At 33.0% G+C, this 15,690-nt stretch overlaps 1 protein-coding gene across 1 annotated transcript in view; it reads right to left on the bottom strand.

Annotated features, from left to right (window-relative positions):
- LOC127700348 (alpha-protein kinase vwkA-like) overlaps positions 1 to 3,552 on the bottom strand; it is a 56,661-nt gene extending 53,109 nt beyond the window's left edge. The window contains exon 1 of the mRNA XM_052203776.1: positions 3,377 to 3,552. The gene's annotated coding sequence lies outside the window, so the exon portion shown is untranslated. The remainder of the gene's footprint in view (positions 1 to 3,376) is intronic.
- Between the last annotated feature and the right edge of the window lie 12,138 nt (positions 3,553 to 15,690).

The raw sequence follows: 15,690 nt of genomic DNA, 5'->3' as shown, positions 1-15,690 counted from the left end.
TCCTAAACTTTAGAGGCAATTACCCCCAAAATCAATCCCAGCATTCCCTGTGTGATATGGAACCTTATGGTACAATTTCAGAGAGATCCATACACTTGAACACAAGTTATTGTCTGGAAACTAGAAAAATGCTTATTTTTGGCCCCTTTTTGGCCCCTTATTCCTAAACGTTTCGGGCAATTACCCCCAAACTCAATTCCAGCTTTCCCTTTGTGATATGAAACCTTGTAGTACAATTTCAGAAAGATCCATACACTTTCACACAAGTTATTGTCATGAAACTAGAAAAATGCTTGTTTTTTGCCCCTTTTTTGGCCCCTAATTCCTAATATTTTGAAACAATTACCCCCAAAATCAATCCCAACCTTCCTTTTGTGGTATTGAACCTTATGGTAAAATTTCATAGAGATCCATTCACTTAAACTAAAGTTAGAGTGCGAAAACCAATGTGTCTTCGGACGACGCCGGACGACGACGACGACTACGACGACGACGCCAACGTCATACCAATATACGACCGCAAAAATTTTTGCGGTCGTATAAAAACTGCTACATTTCCTTAAAATTACCAATTTAGTGGCAGCAATCAAACAATGGGTTGTTAGATTCATCTGAAAATTTCAGGGCTGATAGAACTTGACCTAATGAACATTTTTACCCAAGATTTGCTCTAAATGCTCTAGTTTTTGAGATATAAGCCAAAAACTGCATTTTCCCCCTATGTTCTATTTTTAGCCATGGCGGCCATGTTTATTGATGAAACAAAATAAAACACAAACTTTATTCTAGATACCCCAAGAATCATTCGGCTTAAGTTTGGTTGGAATTGGTTCAGTAGTTTCAGAGAAGATGTTGGTAATAGTTTACACCGGACGGACGACGGACGACGACGGACGCCAAGTGTTGGCAAAAGCTCACATTTCCTTTTCAAGGAAAGGTGAGCTAATAAAAAATATGTAGCCTTGCAATCTCAGAGGAAAAGGTTTTTTTCTTGCAATTACAAATACAAAAAACTGTCTCTGGTGAACATGTTTTTTTATAATTGTGTGGCGTGGTCAATTACATCAAAGATTTGATGTTAATCAGTTTAATGATCTTTCTCTTGATTAATGTGACAGTTTATACGGTACATGGGTTGCACAGTACAGTTGCAATAACATTTAGAAGTTTATCAAAATACTGTAAGACCATAAAGCAGTGTTTAATCTAATTTGAGAACAGATGTTAAAGCACGATCTTGTGAGAAACTTTATGTATTGGTCAGTTGTCATATAGACGAGAATGAAGTAACAGTTGTAATATAGATGAGAATGACGTAACAAGTTAAATTGGAAATTATAATTTCGAACCTATATATTTATATTATACATGTACTGTTTTATGAATATCTATACGATTAAACATGTGAACATTAAACAGACTTCGTTATATAGACAGTTCTTAGTGAGCTTACGGAGAAAGTTTACAATAGCTAGTTCCCTATGTTAACGGACAACAACATGGATTATGATCCCGGATACATAGATCCGAAATAATGTATAGTTCCAAATCGCACAGAAGAAAAACCCCGTTACAATTGGAACTAAGGCATTTCTGCCAAGAGATATGATTTAAAATGTGATTTTTCAAAGGGTTCAAATAGAGTTTTGGGACACCAATGCCTTAATTTTTGCCATTCAGTCAACTTCAAATGATGTTCGTTTGTAGGTCTTCCAATAATCAATTTCCAAAGATTAAAAACATTTCGCCACATAAAAATAAATAGATGAGGTATTATTGCTAATAAGACAACTAGCCTCCAGAGTCCAAATAAATAATACGTAAACAAGTATAGGTCACCATCCGGCCGGACGACGGACGCAAATTTACGACAGTAGATCATCTGATCCCATGTAGCTAAAACGTTCTTTAGCATTAGAACAAATTGGTTCAAAACATAACATAATTGATTTACGTCCGTGGCAAATAATCCATGCATGCTCTGGACGATCGTCCCGAAGGAAGTTGCACCTTTAATTTTACTAAAACTACATAATTCATAATCTTAAAATCTTAAGCAACAAAATCATACCAATACCAAAATCTGACTTCCGGTAGGATTTATTGTTTTTGTTTGTAATGTAAACGTTATTTACGGATTTAATTTTCATGAACCTTCATCGATACCAATGGTTTGGGAGACCGAAAAATAAAATTCGAGTACCAAACTAGTACTCAAAAGGCCTAATAGAGCATAGAATTAGTGAAAGGTCAACCAATGAAACATTTAATGTCATTTGTTACTTTTAATAAGAAAATTTGACATATAAAGGCAAAACGGCTGCTCAAAATATTGCTTTATTTTCATCAACTTTAAGTTCCTGTCTGATAGATCTTTTCTAGCAATTCTATGGATACATTGCAATTTTAGTAAATTTATACCAAAATGATTATATGAATCGAAATTTCACACTTATCAGATAAGTTAAGGATTTTTGTTAACGCGCCGTATTGCAAGAGGAGTGAAAATATTACAGAGGACAAATACTAAACATGAACAAATTGTTTATGAGACCGTCACAAAATTATAAATATGTAAAAAACATACATTGCCTCGAATTAAACAAAATCTGTACGAGGATATCGGGTATTGGGTTTTGAGTACACCCGATTTACTCAATTTACAGACCCGATTTTAACGTTGCTTATTAGAATCTGCATTTATGATCATTTATGGCTAAGACCAAATCCGAATGCAAAAATTGACATGATTTCCGTGTTCACACCACGTGTTTCCGGAATAACATTCACCAGGTACGCTCGTGACCAAAAGTTTTGAAAGTCAATGAATATAAAACGTTTCTCCAGAGCCGGAATAATAAAGGGGACGAAATCGAACACACAAAACTGTCTAAGGTATAGTTTGTTTGAATGAGTTTCAATCCTATTTTTAGCAAAAATAGATAACCTTATGAACTGGAAATTTACATACAAAATGTATCATTTCAATCGAATCGACACGAGAAGCACGTGCTAGTTGACTAATAGTCCACTAGCAGCGGCACTGACTCAATGGTACACGATAACTGCGCGCACAACACCTTGAAAGTCTTAATATATGACATAAATCAGAATGGTTTAAAGGTGGAATATTTTGTATAAATATACAATTAGTTTTAAAAAATTATTGCCGTGCATTTATTAATAGAGAAACTACCATAGAGATGTTCAAATTATATACAGTCTTCTTCTATCAAAAGTCGATATTGACTAAAAAATTTATAAGGAAATATTTGTATACAATTTTTTTTTCTTGTTATTAAAATTTAGTAAATAATAATATAAATCAGTAAGATGAATATTACAAATAATGAAGTATATATGAAAGCTTATTTACCTTCCGAAAAGTAAATACGACAGCTATCCTCTGTAGTATGGGAAGCCAATCAACTCTGACAACTTGTCTTCATTAGTTTTATACGTAGCTCCAGTGAGTTGAAATACCAACCACGTTCATTTAAAATGACAAAGTCCCTCACGGGAGCCAATATATCATCACTTTGACCATTGCAGGCTCGTGCAGCTCTTCTGAGGATACTAAGAATAATTCACTATGCCATTCAATCAACAAATCGGCTAAAGACGTAATTAAATCGTCACGACAGGCAAGAGCAGTGAAATTGGTTTCAGGTAGTACGAACAGTTCTATCGATCTATTATTCAAATAACTGTTTCATGGATTCCACAGACTTAAATTAAAGCAGCAATTTCAAGAAAGCAAAGAAATTTCTACAAGATTTTATTGGTTACAACGTAACCTACTGTAATAGCTTTCTTTTTGTAAACACAGGTTATGCGCGGAAAAAAATCGAAAATAACAATAAAATGATCAAAGTAAAGGCGTTTTATTACACTTTTCTGTGTACAAATGTAATTAAGCTTCCTAGCTAACTATTAAGAAAGCTGTTGCAGTGATTGAAAAGGTCGTTATATCACCATTGACAGGAAAATGTTTATGATTCTTTTGATTTACTAGTAGCTTTTACCAACCTGTTAAGAATGTGAATTTTAAAGAATTGAATACGAAACAATACGAACTTGAGCTGATAGAAAGTAAACGAGACGTAACTATCCTTGCCTTGGTAATACTTTGATTTTAAGCATTCAATTATACCCCATCCCCTGTTATATAATATATAATTTCTACAGATTAAAAATTTTCAAATATTCCAAAATCAATGCAATATTATGCTTTGTTCTGTGGTTTAGTTTTGTCAGATGAGACCAAGAGAACAATTCATCTGTTAATAATCAAATATTTAACCATTGCACTATCAAATATTTAACTATCGCAACATCAAATATTTAACAATTGCGATATCAAATATCAAATATTTAACTATTGCACTATTTACATATTTGAGTGAGGACGACAGAAATTGACCATAACGTGGTTTATAGATGAGAAGTTCTTTCACCATAAATATTGGTGTATGTATTCTTAATCCGACTCTGACTAGACAGCAGACATCATTAATTTTCTGGCAGAGTTCACACTAACATTAAAATGTCAAGATAATGTTGTGTGCTTTCGTTACTTAAAATAAAGTAACACTGCAACACGCTGAACATCAGTCTCTTAGTTTATTGGTCTTTGTGGAAACAGCGTCATCATGATTTTGAATAATCAAGGAAAAGGTTAACTTCACTTGTCATTCATGCATCCGTTTTTCATTAACATCTCAAACTGCAACTCAACACTCAATAGCCAATCGTATCGTGGGGGACTGAATCTCTTCCTCTGCTACGCAGAGACCGCTAGATAAGGCTTCGCTTAGTAGTTCTATAATTTTGATCGTGTTGTCGACTTGAGCATAGTGGCTTGTGCATCATATGTACTTTCTACGAAAGTTTTTGGTCTGATCCCGACAATCATACACCAAGGAACGTCTAACTAACATAACAAGCTTACCAGAAGTAGAAGATGACTGCTTCTCACACCCAATCTCTTTGATCAAATTAGCTCAGGTCATTTATTGGAAAGTATTAATTGTATTTTTAATTTCATCATATTCTGTTCAGGTGAGAGGAAGATTGAGGTGCCCATACCTTTTCCTTCTACAGACCTTCTAAAATTCAAACTGACCACACGCACGATACACGCACGCACGATACACGCACGGTGAATGCACGATACACGCACGGTGAATGCACGATACACGATACACGCACGATGAGCGATGAGCGTTACACGGAGGATTAACGAAAAATGAATGATGAATGATGAACGCACGATACACGCACGATGCACGATGAATGATGAACACACGATACACGCACGATTCACGCACGGTGAATGATTCATTGACGAATGAACGATAAATGCTTAATACACGGTTCTCAAAGCCATTTTATTTGGAATTGCATTTAAAATTGATGTATGATAATGAAAATCTATAAGGGTATACAAATTTTAGATATCTCGCTTTCTGTGTTGATTGGTCGACAGTTTTACTAAACATTCCATGTATTAAATAAATTAATTGTAGTATAGTATTTTTCAATATCAATGAGTGTTGTCAAATTATAAAACTCATCGATTTTATAATTCTACTTAATATAAATAATTTATAAATTGCTACGTTTTAAAGAGTGGCGATTCCAGCGTTGACCCCCCCCCCCCCCCTTTCTTTTTATCTGCCTAAATTTGTTACCTTAACTAATTAATTATCATATGTTTACGTTCCGAAATTTAGGAAATATTTGTATGTTTCGAAGTTTAGTATGATGTCCATTATCACTGAACTAAAATTCATTTTTGTTTAGGGACCAGCTGAAAAACGTCTTCGGTGCGGGATTTTCTACCCATTGGTGGCCTTCGACTGTTTTCTGCCTGTACCTCTAAACACTGCTAAGGACTTATAATATGCCACTGAGGACTAGAAAGGACTTGTACTCTGTTTTCATACTATGGTAGAGATAGATAGATTTTTATTACATAAATTCCAATTTTTAAAGAAAAAGAATCACCATTAAATGAGTAGTTGAACAATATTTGGAACGTGCCGGTTTTTCCTTGATATTGACGAAAATCAGTGATCCGACTGACACGAGCGAACTTACATAACAACTGATTAAACAATCATAATCTCTTTTTTTTTTTACTTAAGTTACAATGTTCCTTATATTATCAGAATCGTATGAGTTAATGTAGAGCAAAACATATAATTTGTCAGAAAAATCTGATTCGTACAAATTAATTAGAAATAGCTAAGAAAATGAAATTTACCAAATAATGAGAAAATTTAAACATTTGTAATACCAAATACTTCATAATATACTTCTGAAACGACTTTTCGTCCTGAATATGAATGAAATGTTTGCCACTGGACGTTTAAACAACCAATGAATAATCAATCAATCAAATTTTGCTCTCAGTAAAAATGAATTAAACAATATAAGCCACAATTGTATCCATCACTTGGTGTCTGTTGTTTGTTTGTACAGTAAACATACTGAATCTTTTTATATTCCTTATACAAATTCAAGTATGTAATAAAATTCATATATATTTTCAAACATCCTGGCACATCAAATTTCTAGGAGGTGAGATTCTCGGGGTTTTACCTGCAACTCTTTGGGAAATGCAATTTTTAATTCCAATTCCAATTCCAAACTGTAAAAGATATCCCAAGGTTTTTAAAATGCATTTCTAATTTGATAAGGAGATTTGAATAAAAACGATCTCAATGGTAGTTGAAATTATTCAGTGCAATCATTTTGTGTCCGCCGTTTTCTTTCGCCAAATCAATTGGTGTATCCACTGTTTGCTGTTCTTTATCTGTTGTTTATGGCAGTCAGGCCTCGCGATCGGTCTCCAAATTTAAGCCCCCACTAAGGTAAATTAATGATCATTTATAAGGGGGGGGGGCTTTTTTTCTCGGGACAAACATTATTTTCCTTCCTTAAAAACAACTTAACAATTTTCTATATTTTTTATTTAATCATAAACCGATGAATATTACATGATTTTTAAAAAATTTAAAAAATATTTTTATTCTAATATATCTAAATATGTGGGTTATTTTCTTATCCAAATAATTATTTTTTTCATTTTTTTAAGGAAAAGGTGTTATCAGTTATGGCCCCCTCATTTTAGACATGACATTTTGCTTGATACTGTATGAAGATTATTCGTTGCAACTTTTATGAAGAAATTACCGACTTTTTTTTAACTAGATAAATATACAACAAAAATACCGTTTTTTCTTCTTGTATCAATTTCTTTTCACAAAAATTAAATATTAACAAAGAATTGTTACACAAATGTAGAGCCCAATTTTGTAACGAAGATATTCCTAATCTCTTTACCGAAATCCGCATATCTTTATCTTTTGAAACAAAAAAGTTAAGGATGTCTGTTCAAAGGACAAAAATGTCCAAGAAACCGAAATGTTATAAGTACATGTCGAATAATTCAAACCCATTTGTCTTTTAAATTCAGCACATGAAGATATAATTTTTATTACATATACAAATTGATTTTGTAAAAATTAGCTTGTATATATGTGAACTTTTGTAAAAAATCACTGTGGGTCTAAAACTGTATCACATGCCCATAATTATCCTAAAGCTAAATGTCATCGTCAGATTATGAGGGTCTGAATAGGGATTCATTATTTCTGTATTCTATCATTTTAGGCATTTTTTTCTAATCGTTATACCTTTTGTCGATCATTCTTTATTCCATATATTCTAGTACCTCATCATTTTCTTTTCTATATATTTGTCTGGTTATTTTTTTATATTCTTTATTTTTTGGTCAATAATTTTCTATTCTATAAACCCCCATCCACACCCTCATGTATAATGGAAGACGATAAACATTTTAGTATACATACCACCCGTTGTCACTTTCACCTGACATACAAACCACAAATTGTTATTTTTACCTGGACACGGGACTTATATAATTACGTAATAATAACGGATATAGTAAATTCAGTAGAATATAACCTGTATCAACGCACTGGCTTGTTAAATGAATATTGATCTGACAACTGTTTATCATATTTTTAGTTATTTTAAAATTGGTGAATGGAAATGATGAATATGTCAAAGAGACAACAACCCGAAAAGAGCAGATGACAGCCGAAGGCCACCATATTTGATAAGGTTTTAGTTTCTAATGAGACAGTAACCATCGTATTTTCAGAAAATCTCTAAACGGATAATGAGAGTTTAGCGACCTTGACTGGATATACAGCCCAAGCACGGTCGGTCTCTAAAAGTTGCCAAATTTAAGAGCCTATATCAAGAGATAGGCTTTACCTAGCTTTAGGTGTTTAAAAAATATCCATTTAAGAACCAAATATGGCTTCTTTATATTTATACCAAAATTGAGTTCAAGGCAGTATTTTGTCGAAGAGAACAATTACACAAAGTGCAACATGCGAGAAGAGGTTTCATTTCCCTTATTTATTTTTTATTGAAGTGAGTAATCTTTTGAGATTACTTCACGGAAATATATTTTAAATGAAAAGGTGCAACTGGATGCATCCCTAAAAAACAAATTTAAATATATATATAATTTAAATTTGTTTGTTATATATATATATATAAAATGACGGGTATTCGTCAATCAGACAGCAATCCAACATAAAGACGAGTAAGTTACCTGACATCTAGAATAAGAGGTTTAAGCATACCCCGCGCTGGTCAACTTTCTGAGTTGTGGGTAAAATTCAATATACATGTAGGACTGTGAAACGGGAAATATACGAAAGATTTGTTTTTACGTACGATGAAGTGTCATTCCCTCAATACATACTGGTCCACCGTGAAACTATTCCTATGATTATATAACGGTAAATGATGATCTCATTAGAGGAACAAATTAAGTAAAGATACATGTTGAAGCAAGAATAATTTCCACATGCAAAACATCAAATAGGACGATCTCTAAATTAGTACTCGGCAACTTTAACTATTACATTCATAGACAATAACACTAGTAAATGCTTTATATACTGACATTGAAATAAATATACTGCTCATAATAATTGCACATCTGTAGACTTTAATCTAGGTATCCCGCGTTATATAAACCATCGCAAACCATCGAACAGCTCATCGCACTTCGGCGCAGACCAGCGCACTTCACGCGTGGACATCAAACTTTATGATCTCCATTGCACCTCCGAGTCATACACACATATATATTCCGATTTTCTAATAATGGTTTTTATTATTTTAATTCCCGTAGGTATTGCCCAAAGAAATAGGGTTTATTTAAGGGTTTACACATCTTCATAGCTAAAATATTTTGATACTTATATCACGAACAGATATCTATGACAAACATTTCTTAAATTGTCGTTATATAAATTTAGATTTTTTTTTTAAGAAACGTAGGTTTCAGCTACAGCAGACTAAATTGGCTTTTGATGGATTGAAGGCTTATGTAAAAATAAGAAAATGTGGTATAATTGCTAGTGAGTCAACTATTCAAGAAAGTTCAAATCAAGAGGAATGCTAGCAGTTATATCTATACGACCTTCAATAATGAAAAAAATACGGGAACTGTAAAGTCAGTTATTAAAGGCCCCGCCCCGAAATGAAAAAAAATATGAAACAATTCAATTGAGCAAACTAACGGCCTTCTTTATTTCAAAGCTACATGTATCTTGCCACAAAAAAAAAGCCCAAATACATGTATATAACAGAATTGATGTTACGAAAACCACTGAACTACGTGCTTTTGACTTTGGACAGACACATAAATACACAGAATTTTGTGAATGTGTATAGGCCCTTTATTGGTCATATAGCTCTACACTCCTATCTATTTTATACATTCTTTGTCTTTCAAATATTTAGCATTGAGCGTTCCTAGTGGAAGTAAATCCAAAAAAGCGTTATAGATGCATGAAATTTATAAAGTGTTTTGTGAGGGGATCAAAACGTAGGGATCGATGTTAATGTCTGTTTTATATGTGCAATTATATCGGCCTTCTAACGTTAGTGAAACTCTGCAGTTCTTCAGTGACGGATCCAGGGGGAGGGTTCAGGGGGGTTGGAACCCCCCTTTTTTTGGACGATCAATGCATTTGAATGGGGACATATAGTTGGAACCCCCCCCTTTTGCCCTGGGTTGGGAACACCCCTTTTTAAAATGGCTGGATCTGCCCCTTTTGTTTCATGTATTTTATATGCAAATTATCACAAAACTAAAAGGATAAGATGGATGAATTAATAGTTGATCGTTTAACGTCCAGTGGCATATATTATAGATTCATTATTAGGGGGAGTACGATAATTATGATATAATGATGAACATTGGCAATCATACCACAACTTCTTTTTTATAAGAACGTACATGTGTAGATTTTCGTCTTTTACTGTAAACGACAGTGTCCCAGGGAGTCAAAGCCGAAATCAAACTTGTGTAAATTTCTGAAACATACATTTCATTATTTAACCCAATGTAAAGCAAAACAAATAATACCGTTTTGAGCTATAAAACCAAGGCAACCCTTTATACTAGTCAAAAGTTGCTGGATCGTGATAGATGCATACGAAACTTCAATTAATTGTTTGTATTTTTCAATCTTTTATATCCGATAAAGATGAACACAAAATCTATCGGATAAAAACTACCGATTTTTCTATAAGATAAAATTTATCCTTATTGGAGTCAAATTTGTCATATGGATCATAAAGGACAAAAAAATGTCCTCAGTAACGGAACAAAAAATACCCCCACTGTAAAATAATCCGTCATTCTTTAATACAAAGTACTATTGTGAATTATTTTTTCGGATATTAATCTTTTAGACATACATTAAAAACGGTGTCCTTGATATGCAACCATGAACACAATGAAAAGTGAATCTGTGAAAGTGTTCCATGTTTATTCCATTTAAATAAAGACTTGTTATGATAATACAATATATTTAACTATTTTATCAAAAAATTTAAATAAAAAAGAATATCTTAAACTCGTAAACACAATTTCAAGTTTAAAAAGTTTCTCAATTTAAAATCCTTCTTAAGGAATACGGGATATATTTGCGTGATCTTATACTTGTTTAATTAAAAAAATGCCTTCAAATACATATGTTTATTTGTATTCAATTTTCCACAAAACATATTTAGCTTATTTTAAATGAAAATAAAGAACAGAGAATAAAAACACTGTTGAAGAGAAAATACATATTCGTGTTAAATTCGCCTCAGTTTAATTTGTTAATTCAAGTTTGACATCTAAAATCTTAATCCGCAATCCACATTTACCCGACAATCTTGTATATTGTATTTTCTCAATGGAATAACCTTACGTGCACGTGACCATCAGAAACGAAGACAAAAGTTATATTTGTAATGGTATTTATCAAAACTTAAATGTTTGAATATTTAGTAGAATATGAATTTGCCAAATAAGCGAAGAATTATAATCTTGCATTGTTCAACATTGGAGAAATGACTCAAGTTGAACATTAATCATGTTACATGTAATACTGATTCAATATTTTATTATAGTCTCACCACATACAAACATAAAATGAGAATCACAGAAATAAACATAAAACATTAAAACATTTGCATTGTATGTACCAATCTTAAAAAGAATAATGAGAGACTTTTAAGACACAATATATTTACTCATTTACATTTAAAATTTACAGTGTCCACCTGTACTATATGAAAATAAAACATTGTTGATGTTTTTGGCAACTATAGCAGCAACATTGCCGTTATTAAATAAAAATATAAATTTTTCGCTATCTGACAATTAAAGGTTAAAATGTTCATTAAAATGTTTAGCTTAATGTATCATAATTTGTCTTAAATCTACATATAATAGGCATTTTAAAATGACATGAAGTTCATCTTCAATAGTAGAGCTACAACACATGTCATCTCGTGGACTTCTTTTCTTTCATACTTTCCAGTTTCTATTTTTAGTGGAGCTACCCCACATCTAAATTTTGCAAAAGCACTGGTTTTTTTTATTGGCGGAATATTTTTTAACAAATAACAGTTAGCCAACAGTATATTTTTAAGCCCATTTCGCTCAGCTGAATAGAAATTCCAATTTTAACTGTTCTGTCGTAGAAATGTCATCATGTTATTGTTTGTACGTAGAACATGTATCATTATATTGAAATGTGTCAGTCCCAGCCAAGATTCACTGAATAACCACGAAATGTTTACAGATGATAAATAAATTTTACACAAAAATTCATGAATCTGTATGAACGTTATGTACGATGAAGTTAATTAAGTGTTCACAAGAAAGTAAGTATGAATGTAAATTTTATTTAAAGTCGGAACATATATATACACTTTAACCGTGAGATAAAATATAAGCTTTGATGAGCTCTATAACCGACTATCATATAAAAACCGCAATGAATGAACGTTATCCGATTAGAGATGAACGTTTGACAAATGCACGTTATCTGATGTACACAGTTATACACGATTGACGAACGCACGATACACGGTTAAGAATGAATGATTGATGAACGCACGATACACGCACGATACACGCACGATACACGCACCATACACGATTAAGAATATACGATGCACGCACGTTACACGGAAAATACACGGAACGATGAATGATGAGCGCACGATTGGTACACGCACGATACACGCATCCAACACGCACGATACACGATGAACGCACGGAATAATGGTCAGTTTGAATTTTAGAAGGTCTGTACCAAGTTGGATTAATTAGCCAATATGGGATTATTGTTGTTTTTTTTTTTCCTTGACAAAATTCATGTTGATGGGTTTAGTGCTTAATAAAACTTTGGGAGTCCTGTTATCTTTCAAAATGTATTTTATGTCATTCCAAAAGTGTCGATTCCAGGCAATGTAACGTTCAACCATTTGTAGCGTCTCAGTGGTTGTAAAATCGGAATAAGAATAAACACAAAAAGATAAAATGAAATATATACATGTACAAGTTTCTGTAAATAACTTCCTTAAATGCTATTGAAATAAAGTATACCAAAAAATCTATTAAATATTTACTTTTGTAACATTTATAGAAAATACATTTCCCTGAAATTAAAATGTTCAAAACATTGATGTTTAAAATAATGATATAAATCTTTTGAAACTTAAGATGCGACAATGTTCTTTCAAGTCACTTTTATTTTCCATAAAAGGAAATGGTTGTAAAATTTACTGCGATCGATTCGTCTTTCGGGATTTAACAGCATCTCGAACGCTTGGAGCCATAAAGCTCAGATATTCAAAAATATATGCATTAGGAGCTATTATATTACAAAAGATAAAAAAAAAAAAAATATATCAAATCTTCTAGCAATACTAATATAAATTTACCTACTCTACCCAGTGCTATAAAAAATGGAAACAACACTTTATAAATTTCATGCGTCGTAAGCGCTTTTCTGGATTCACCTTCACCAGGAACTCTCAAAGCCGAATAATGTACAAGAACCTAAACAGTTGAAGAGCTATATTACCGAAAAAGACCTAAAAAATTAGCCAATTCCATCTAAGGTCAACTTTGCCTGAGGGAGTTGAAACCTTCGTTTCTAATAATTTCAAAATTTATTAACGAACAATTTTAGAGAAGTACTTAGGAGATTGATAATCCACCAGCAGAGGTATCGACTCAGTGCTACAAGATTATTACTACATTTGACCAAGTTTTACCATGATATTATGTTTTGCTGTAATAGTCTTTATGCCGAAGCACTAAATAAATTATAATCTGATGACGTTTTGCATGGTTCATATGATTCATTTTGTCCGTAGATTGTCTACTCATACAGAAAAGAGTTGTTTACGGGGTATTGTTTCAACTGCCTCCGGCAAAGTTTATCTTACGCGGTTTGAACTGTGCTTTTTGGACCCTTTCCCTTTCTGTATACACTCCTATCTATTGTTGAAGATTGAATGTTGCTCTCTAGATGTCTTTTGATTTTTTTTTGTCATTGACCGGCTATTTCAATGACATAAACTCCATATCTTCTTTATTTTTGTCATTGACCGGCTATCTCAATGACGTTAACTCCATATCTTCTTTATTTTTGTCATTGGCCGGCTATCTCACTGACATTAGCTCCACATCTTCTTTTATTTTTGTTATTGACCGGCTATCTCAATGACATTAGCTCCACATCTTTTTTATTTTTGTTATTGACCGGCTATCTCAATGACATTAGCTCCACATCTTCTTTATTTCTGTTATTGACCGGCTATCTCAATAAAACATTAGCTTCACATCTTCTTTTATCTTTGTCATTGACCGGCTATCTCAATGACATTAGCTCCACATCTTCTTTATTTTTGTTATTGACTGGCTATCTCAATGACATTTGCTCCACATCTTCTTTATTTTTGTTATTGACCGGCTATCTCAATGACGTTAACTCCATATCTTCTTTATTTTTGTCATTGGCCGGCTATCTCAAAGACATTAGCTCCACATCTTCTTTATTTTTGTTATTGACCGACTATCTCAATGACATTAGCTCCACATCTTCTTTATCTTTGTCATTGACTGGCTATCTCAATAACATTAGCTTCACATCTCCTCTTATCTTTGTCATTGACCGGCTATCTCAATGACATTAGCTCCACATCTTCATTATTTTTGTCATTGACCGGCTATCTCAATGACATTAGCTCCACATCTTCGTTATTTTTGTTATTGAACGGCTATCTCAGTGACATTAGCTCCACATCTTCATTATTTTTGTCATTGACCCGCTATCTCAATGACATTAGCTCCACATCTTCATTATTTTTGTCATTGACCGGCTATCTCAATGACATAAACTCCACATCTTCATTATTTTTGTTATTGACCGGCTATCTCAATGACATAAACTCCACATCTTCATTATTTTAGTTATTGACCGGCTATCTCAATGACATAAACTCCACATCTTCTTTTATTCATACATATAACAGTTTTGGTTGTTTTGGTAAGGTTCTAATAATTTCAATTACTGCACATGTTCTCCATGATTTTGTGCAGAATGTTTATCTGAGTCACGATCCGTAAACTTTGGCACAAAAATTCGTAAGTAATTCATCAGCCACCACAGTTTTCGATCAACAATCACCAATTCTGTATTTTGAAGGCGCTTTCAGGCTTGTTTGACCTTCAATGTTCTGTGTCTATTTTCCGATTAATCTATCAAGGACAAACTCCTGAACGGATTAAGTGAAAATCGTCAATATCGAACTTGACCTCCATTTTGTCATCAGTAACAAAATGTCAAAATTTAAAAAGCATTTGCTGAATGATTGATAAGCTAATGTACGGAATTCGAAACGACATAAAGTGTTAGTTTCCAATCTATCATGGACCATTACTCTTGAACGGCAAAAGTGAAAATTCATAATATCGAACTTGACCTCCATTTTGTCATCAGAAACAACATATTAAAATTTGAAAAGCATTTTATGGAACGATTCGTAAGTAATTGCTCGGGGATACAAACAGAATTGCAACAGATAAATTTCGTTTCCACGACCTCTTTGCAAGCGAGAAAAAAATGCTGAAATGTACAAGGTAATCGTTGAATTTGGTTATTTACCGGTGAGAATTAACATCAACATTAACCACCTGGTGGTGAGGATTGAGCTTGTACTCTGTGGTGAAGCCTTAGGCCTCGCTTTGACTTGTGAGTTGCGGCATAGCAACAACAAAGA

The sequence above is a fragment of the Mytilus californianus genome, unplaced genomic scaffold (assembly GCF_021869535.1).
Source record: "Mytilus californianus isolate M0D057914Y unplaced genomic scaffold, xbMytCali1.0.p SCAF_5, whole genome shotgun sequence".
Taxonomy (NCBI): Eukaryota; Metazoa; Mollusca; class Bivalvia; order Mytilida; family Mytilidae; genus Mytilus; species Mytilus californianus.
The sequence above is the reverse complement of the archived record's forward strand: the minus strand, read 5'-3'. Positions and strand labels throughout refer to the sequence as shown.